The sequence below is a fragment of the Vicia villosa genome, linkage group LG1, assembly GCF_029867415.1.
Source record: "Vicia villosa cultivar HV-30 ecotype Madison, WI linkage group LG1, Vvil1.0, whole genome shotgun sequence".
In the NCBI taxonomy this organism is placed as follows: domain Eukaryota; kingdom Viridiplantae; phylum Streptophyta; class Magnoliopsida; order Fabales; family Fabaceae; genus Vicia; species Vicia villosa.
In genome coordinates this window covers 206,123,834-206,133,072 of record NC_081180.1, presented here as the reverse complement: position 1 = coordinate 206,133,072, position 9,239 = coordinate 206,123,834, and positions in this window count along the sequence as shown.

The window sequence follows — 9,239 nt, the reverse complement described above, 5'->3', positions numbered from 1 at the left end:
AATAGTGCTTTTAATTCACTTTTGTGCTATATTTTGACTTGTTCTTTTTCATGCTATTTTCAATATTCTAGTTAGTGCTTTATTTTTCATGTTTCTTTTAAATCCTAACCTTAGGTAGAAACCATGATAATATTAGGTAGAAATTCCCTTCATATTAGGCTAGTTTACTTAGGCTAGTTTCTTTTTCTTTTACAACCATAAAACATCTAAAAATATTCAAATAAACTCCCATTAAAAAACACCAAGAAAACACTTAAAACACTAATAATCAAAGTGAAAATTCTTAAAAAGGGAATGGAACCTTGAAACATCCCTTGCTTAAGGGAATGTTCGAGTGCTTGGATCTCCCTTGCTTAAGGGTCCCATTCAGGCGTAAGTTCCCAAATTCTAAAAAACACAAACCATAGAGTAACTCGAGTTTCCCTTGCTTTAGGGATTTCCTCGAAACACTCAAACTCTCTCTCTTCTCTCTTTTCTTAAGGGCATCGTTATCTCCGCTCCATTGCATCCTAGGCTGTCCCCTTATGCAAGAGCGCGAGCGTTAACTCCGCCCAACTAAAAAACACAAAAACAAACAGAAAATCTGGAGCCGAACTACGGCGCTTTGATTCCTGAAAAGGATACGTAGGCATCAAGTCGCGGGGCTTGAACGAGCACATTTGTAAATATTCCTTCTTTTCCCCGTATTTCTTTTGCATTCATTCACATATAGATAGACATAGTACACACCCTTTAGATAGAAACAAACATAGGTGGATACCATCGAGTACGATGGGCGTGAGGGGTGCTAATACCTTCCCCTTGCGTAACCGACTCCCGTACCTTGATTCTCTGGTCGCAAGACCCTGTTCCTTCCTTTGTTAGGTTTTCTGATATTCCTTTCCCTTATGGGATAAATATATTGGTGGCGACTCTGTTCATTTTTCGCGAGCGTGCGACAGCAATCTCTTAGAAGATCCTTCTAAAGTTATGATGAGGACAACAATTATTAAAAATGGTGGCAACAACTTTTCAATCTTGATAATGGCGATATAACCAGAGAAATATAGTAAAGAATCTTTCAATCTAGCAAAGAATCTAGCAAAGAGAAACATCACATACCTCATCCAAAACCCTAAGACTGTTGCAACAATAATTCTCCTTATTTTCTTCGTGTGTTGCCTTAGGTTTATTCGTCTCCTTTTATACAAACATTGGGGTTGGATATTTAATCTGGCTATAACCTTTTGCAAATCAAATCTTGAACTGCAATGTACAAGGTTTCAACATCCAATCAAGCAAATCAAATATTCTATTATCTCTTCAGCTTTGAAACAAATCTTCAGAGAATCCAATCTTCAATGTGCAACTTGATTCACAAATAACAAAACAAATTTTCTAGAACAATAGTAACTGATTTTCCAGAAATAGAAACAACACAAGCTTCAATGTCGTAAAAACATGTTTGCGACATCTTGTCCAACATCTTGTTGAACATATTATTTTACCAAAATGCAGCCAATAAATCAAAATCTAACAGGGTGAAGTACTCCTTGTACTTATTTTCTATATATACTAAGCTATCCAAACCCAATTACTTAGTAGATAATTAACCTTATACAAACTCGTTACTATAATATTGTTTTTTATTTAATTTGGTATGATATTATTTAATTTATCATCTCAATTATTTTGATTATTTGACAACTTTTATAATTGTTACTCTCCTTTTTCATAAATGTTTCATTGATATATTTTTAAATAAAATTAAAAATTAATTCTTCTATATATAAAGCGGGTATCTTACGTGCAATTTCAATGACAAACTCATTGAGCCGAAGAAAATTACAAGAGACAACACAATTCTCCTTCAAAAGATTTAATATGGATGCATTCTTAGGATTTATGTTCAAAATCTAAAGAACAAAGAGAATTTTACCATTTCATTCGAATGTTGTTTGATTAACAGTTTAAAATACTATACAATATATTTTTTTTATTTTACCTTTATATACTTTTGATTTCATTTCCTTTAACTATTTCACTCAACACATATAATAAATAAGTTAAATATCATTATTCGTCTCATATTTTTATTTGGGATTCAATTTGATCCCTAATTTTAAAAAAACATTTTTAATTCATTGATTTTCGAAACTGAATCGCGTTAGTCATTTTTGTCTAGAATATCAATAACGATATTACAACATTCAACTTTTGTGATTGATTTAGTAATAGAAAAATCGATAACTAAAATAGATTTCTTGAATGCTGATATATTCTTCGTATTCATCAAAAACTCAAATTCAGAAATTGTATTCGAAACACATAACGAAATAGTTTTCTTATCTAATTCTAGATTTTGTTTCATAGAAATAGACAAAGCCAGGATTTATTTATTATCTTTTGATGAGAATAAATAGGGGAGAATTTCTTTGTACACCCATATAATGTAAAAAAACGTTAATGAAAACTCTAAAATACGCTTCGAATATACATATTTGAACTCACCCCAAAAAAATTGGAATATTAGTTAATTCAGAGATGGATATCTGAACTCTCCCCAAAGAAAATTTGGGATATGGGCTAATTCGAACATGCATATACAAATTAATTCCTATCCTGAATTTCTTTTGTTTTATTTTAAAAAAATATTTATTAATAATATAGTTATAATATAATTAAAATATGTTATTATTACTAGAGAATAACTTAAATACAAATTTATTATTAATAAGGAATAAATAAATTTTAATTTTATAATAATTTATCTGTCACAAATTGTTTTAAATCATAAAAATAATTATTTTTTAAATAATTACAATATTATGCATTATAATTAATGAAATTATCATGTTAAAAATATACTCCTATTAACATTATAATTTTAATTTATATATTTTTTTCTTTAATTATCTTTATATAAAAATAATGTGTTGATTTAAATATTTAATAGGTTGATATTATTATATATTGATTATAATTATATATATATATATATATATATATATATATATATATATATATATATATATATATATATTTTATTATATATTTTGATTAATACAATTAATTATATTATTAATACAATTGATTCACCTTGATTTTAATTTTTTAATAAATATTGGGTTATTTCATAAATGTAGCTTCTATAATACACAACATCAAAAATTGAGTTATTTCAGAAATTCATTTTCGAAAACACCAAAAATAATAAATTTAGTTTGTTTGGAAATACATCTCCGAATTTTATGGACAAAATTTCGTCAAAGAATTCTTAAGAAGATATATGGATCTATAAAGAAATTCCGTAAACAGTGCCATAACTGTAGAGTTCAAACACGAGATATATGTTGTAAGAAATGAATGAACCTTCAATGGAGATTCGAAAGTTGCCTTTTCATGTCTGCCTGCCTAGTATTGTTTCCATTAACATGTTGCATGAGTTGTTGTCTAATTTCAATGGAAAGGTTGGCTTTTTAATGGACTAGATTAATTCTTTTAAATAAATATCATTATTTTGCCAAGAATCCTTTCATGTCCCTACTTATATTTTAGTTATTCATTGATGAAGATTTAATGATAGATACAGATTTTAAAACATATTTAAAATTTGTCTCTTTGTATTGTGATTTGTGAACATATTTGTGAGTTTTTCATTCCGCATCGTCCAAGCCCCAAGGAGCAAAATTGCATATCTTCCATTATTGTTCTTCATGAAAGGAACAGGTAACAAAGAAAATAGAAGCCACCAGATCCTAATAAAATAGATTTGAGAAATTACAATTCAATGGAACACAAAGAGTCCCATCCATTTCATGAAAATAACAGTTCCGTCTATTTCATGAAAATAACCACTCCTTGGATAGTCTTCCATTTTGTGATATAATTATTATGTCTGCAGATTCCAACCTCTCCTAATGTAGATTTGTCAATGACAATGGAGTAGGTGTGGGTATGTATCGAGAATATTCCTTGTCACTCCCAAATTATACTTCGCATTTCTCATTTTTTTATTAATTCAGAAATATCCTTGATGAAGGGAGACAATTTTCCCAAACAAAATTTTTGGTAGAGCAAACAAAATTTCTGGTAGTTGAAATTTCCTGTAGTACATTTGAAATTTTCAGTATTAATAAATGTTTTTCGGAAATTTCAAATTTACCACTTAATACCAAAAATTTAGTGGTATATCGAAATTTCCAGTAGTGTGTTAATTTGGAATTTTACAACGATCAGGATTTTGCCGACATGTTTGGAGGGTTCTGATTGCACCGACAAATTTGTGTGGTCTAGAATGAATCGTCATTTGTATAAATAGGAGCATTAGTTATAGAAAAATACATCTCCAAAAATGTTTCTTCCTCAATTTCAGATTAAAGCGAAAGTGTATTTCAACTAAAACAACCCTCTGGTTGAATTCAAGCTTCTAGATGGCACCACATCTATCGCTAATTTGACAGACAAGTTGAATGAATTATTGCCTGATACTGATAACAGAAGGGTGAGGAAGATCGAGTTTCGTGAAGAATGGATTTATAGTAATGGAATGGTGAAATACAACTTGATTGCTTTGAAGACCGGCGAAGATGTCAAGGCGATGTGGAAATCATTTTTCCGTAGGAAAACTAAAGGTCCGATTGAGTTGGATGCACTTATATAGGATCTGTCGACAACATAATGAAGATGTTGAAACGTCCAAAATCATCTAGTAGTACCTAAATTTTCTTGTTTAGTGTTTTTTTATTTATGTTTGTTGTATAAACAAGTACGGTGATAACAAATTTGGGTCACAAAATATACATATACATAAAATATATAATACACCTACATATGCCCCCCACAGGCTATGTCGACTATTCTAGATAAACTAGTAAAAACCTCACCATCCGGGTTTACCAAACCCATGAGGTTATTTGCAAGAACGACAATAAACTTGAGTATTGGTCCCCTGCGGGAGATGGAGGTGGTGGCTGAAGTAACTAGAAATGTCACGAGAAGGGGGGTTGAATTGTGACCCTTTTAAAATCTAGCTTTACCTTAATAAAAAAACACAACCTCTCAAGGAATCATTGGAGAATAATGGTTAGAGTAAATCTCATATAATATTTAGTGTGGTGTGTGTAAAAATGTGATTAACAATATATAATAAATAAATAGAGTAGAGTTTAAGAGAGATCACACAAGAGATTTATCTTGGTTCACCAATGTGGTTAGTCCAGTCCCCACACCTTGTGAGATTATCCTTTATTTAATCTTCTTACAATAACTTTTTCTTCTATGTGTTCTTAGCCTCACCGGGCTTACACTTCTGAATGGTATAGCTTACAAACAGCTTACACAATAATTGATTTTGTATATCTTTGTTGTGATACACTTTGTGATCTCAGGATGTTTACAATAAGTTTCTAGATACTCTCTATATGGCACTGAGTATATGAACTGAGATTTAGAATGATAACTCTAAAATTTATGTGTTCACTATTTGGTAGTGAGTATTGAAAGTAATTTGTAGAGTGAATGATAATGTTGGCTTTATGATTTTGACTTTCTTTGTGTGCTTCAACAAATCGGTAGTGAGAGCATAGAATGTGTCTTCTATTTATAGAGCCAAAGCTTGAGTGCAACTACCAGAATAACCCTTGAAATATTTGTATGAGAAGTACCGAGAATTACTTGAGTAATGCTAGGAGCTTTGTCTTATTCTGGAAGGACTTAGTCTTATGCTGGCAAGACTTGGTCTTTACTCTGAGTAATGCTGGCATCTGGTAATTCTGACCTTTGACTCATTCTTCAAGGACTAATTCTGAGAAAGTAATTCTGGGAGAGTAACTCTGGGAAGGAAACTCTGGGACGGTAACTCTGGGAGAGTAACTTTGGGAAGGTAACTCTGAGACAGTAACTCTGGGAGAAAAACTCTGGGACGGTAACTCTGGGGACAGAAACTCTGGGACAGTAACTCTGGGACAGTAACTCTGGACAGATGCTGATAATTACTCTTAACTTGTTCTGAGATTTATTCTTTGTAATGGTGAGAGTAACTCTAGACTTTTCATAATGTTATTCTTTTAAGGATCATAGTATAATATCTTGAGTGAGAATGAATGAACCTGCCTTATTTATTTCCACTAAAGAGCGCACGTCAAATAACAAATAAGATCATAATCTTAATTATATTTAGACAAGAGTTTGTTATCTTCAAAACATCAAAAAGGATTTTTCCTCAACAATCTCCCCCTTTTTGATGATGACAAACTTCTTGTAATTAAGATTTTGATTTTTCAAATTGGAGAAATTTTGTGCTCCCCGTCAATTTATGCATCAATAAATAGATTGTGCTCCCCCTCTATTTAGGCATAAAACATTGATGATTTTTATATATTTTGATTTTAAATTATTTCTCCCATAGTCATTCTCCCCCTTTTGTCATCATGCAAAAAGTATGGGGAAATGCATGAAAAAAGAAACGGGCAAGATATGCAATATCATGGAGAAAGAGAGGAATCATCGAAAAATCTGAGCTAAATGCATATAAGTTAGACATAGAAATAACATGTACCTTTTGTTTAGTGATGTTTCTTACTCTTAGAATCAATGGTGAAAACATCTTCAATTTGTATTTTAGATTGTCCTCAGGCTCGTTTGTTAATTTTAGCTTACCGAGAGATAATGATCATATTGTTTGAATCTTCTTTAAAGGATTGTCTTGTTCTAACTCCATCATAAATATTTCCAATAATTTGATCTTGAGGATGATATTTGATAATTTTCCAACTCTTTGGAGGATCTTGTGGGAATGGAGTTTGTATACCCTCACTATTTTTGCTGATATCAAAATTGTAGTGTTGTTCATCTTCATCATCATTTTCCTTTATTTTTTCATCAAAACCATTAAATTCATCAAAAATAACATGCACATTTTCTTCTACAGTTTCATTTTTAAGATTGTATACCCTATATTTTTTGGAGGATGTAGAATATCCTAAAAATATACCTTTGATTGATTTTGAGTCAAACTTCTTCATCCTTTCTTTATTTTTAAAAATATAACAATTGCATCAAAAAATATGAAAGTATGATATGTTTGGTTTTCTATTTTTCCAAAGTTCATATGGAGTTTTATTCAAGATATCTCTAATTGAAACATGATTCAAAATATAGCAAGCAGTGATAATGGCTTCGGCCCAAAATTTTTTTTCGACATTTGATTCAAATAAAAAAATTCTAGCCATTTCTTGCAAAGATCTATTTTTTTCCTTCAACAATTCCATTTTGTTTAGAAGTTCTTGGGAAATAAAAATTATGAGTGATTCCATTTTGATCAAAGAAAGATTTAAAGGATGAACTTTCAAATTCTTTCCCATGATCACTTCTTACAGAAATAATGTATAAATTTTTTTCATGTTGAACCCTTTTGCAAAAATTTTTAAATGCTTCAAAAGAATCATCTTTTTGTTTTAGAAATAAAATCCAAGTAAACCTAGAGAAATCATTAACTATTAAAAGACCATATTTATTTCCATTAAGACTTGTAGTTTTGATAGGACCAAAAATATCAATATGAAGAAGCTCAAGAGGTTTATTTGTAAAAATTGTATTTTCGGATTGAAAACTACTCTTTACTTGTTTTTCTTGGATGCAAACTTCACATAATTTTTCTTTATCAAAATTGATTTTGGGAAGACCTTTAACTAGATCAAGAATGAATAATTTGGAAATAGTCTTCATACTTATATGACCAACTCGTCTATGCCAGATCCATCTTTCTTTTTCAATGGATATAAAACATGAATTAATTGAGAGTTCATCTAAGTCTAATAAATACAAATTTTTCTTTCTTGATCCAAAGAAAATGGTTTTTCCCGAGGATGATTGTTTTACTTCACACATGTTAGGTTTGAAAATAACTTCAAAGCCATTATCACATAGTTGACTTATACTTAGCAAATTATATTTCAAATCTTCCACGTACTGAACATCCTCAATCTTAATAGAATAAATCTTACCAATGATACCAATACCTTTGATTTTGGATTTGACATTGTTTTCAAAAGTTACTAATCCACCATCTTTTTCTTTGAATGATAAGAAGCATTTTCTATCTCCAGTCATATGTCTTGAGCAGCCACTGTCCAAGTACCAAAGCTTTTTCTTGTTTGCCAGAAGATATTCCTGTATCACAAGTTAGTAGTGATTTTGGTACCCATAATGATTTGGGTCCTTGATGGTTAATGCCTTTATGAAATATTTTCTTACTATAACACTTTGATTCATGATGACCATGATTGTTACAAAAAGACATCTTTTCTTAATTTTGTCAAATGATTTATAATAACACTTTGATTCATGATGGTTAGACTTGCCACAACGAGAACATCCCTTTTTGAAATTTCCAACTTTTTTCTTATGATAGCAATCTAACACAACATGTCCAATTTTTTTCCCGTAAGATCATATCTTTTTGAACTTTAAATCTTCCTTTTTAGGTACAAAATTTTTTTCATAAAGCTTTTGTTTTTGTGAGGTTCTAAAACCTATTCCAGCTTTGTCAAATATTCCAACTTGAGATCCCATACTTTTTTGTAATGTCTCTGTGGATTTCATAAAGCTAGTAAGATCATTTGTTAGTTCTTCAACTTTTGTTTTCAAAGAATTGTTCTCTTTTTGAGTTTCATAAATACTTTGAGGATGAACCTTACTTATCCTCTCATTGAGGATCTTATGTTGCTCAGAATTGTTACACTGAGTCAGTTTCATATTTTGAATGATTTTAAGATAATTATCATTCTTAATTTACAAATTTTCTTTTTCTTTATTTATCTTATAAAGTTGATTTTTTAGAGATAAACATATTTTAGACAAAGTGTTTGAGTCATTTAAAAGATTATCAAACTCTATTTCAAGATGTTTACATAAAGAGCAAGATTGAGAAACATCTACCTCTTTGATAATGGTCTTTTATGCATTTGTTGAATTTCTTCTGAACTCACTAACTCGCCTTCATCCTCAACGTGTTGTGTGTAACGTTGATGCTCTGTCTTTCTATTTCTTTGGGAGTGTTTTTTATTCTTAACCATTTCATTCGAAAATGATGGTATACTTGAGGTTCCAACTACATGTACACACTTTGTTGGTTTTGAAATTTCATCCAGGATCTTTTCGTCTTACACGGTTAAGTGCTTAAACTTAGAGTCAATGCTCTAATACCAATTGAAGTAACTAGAAATGTCACGAGAAGGGGGGTTGAGTTGTGACCCTTG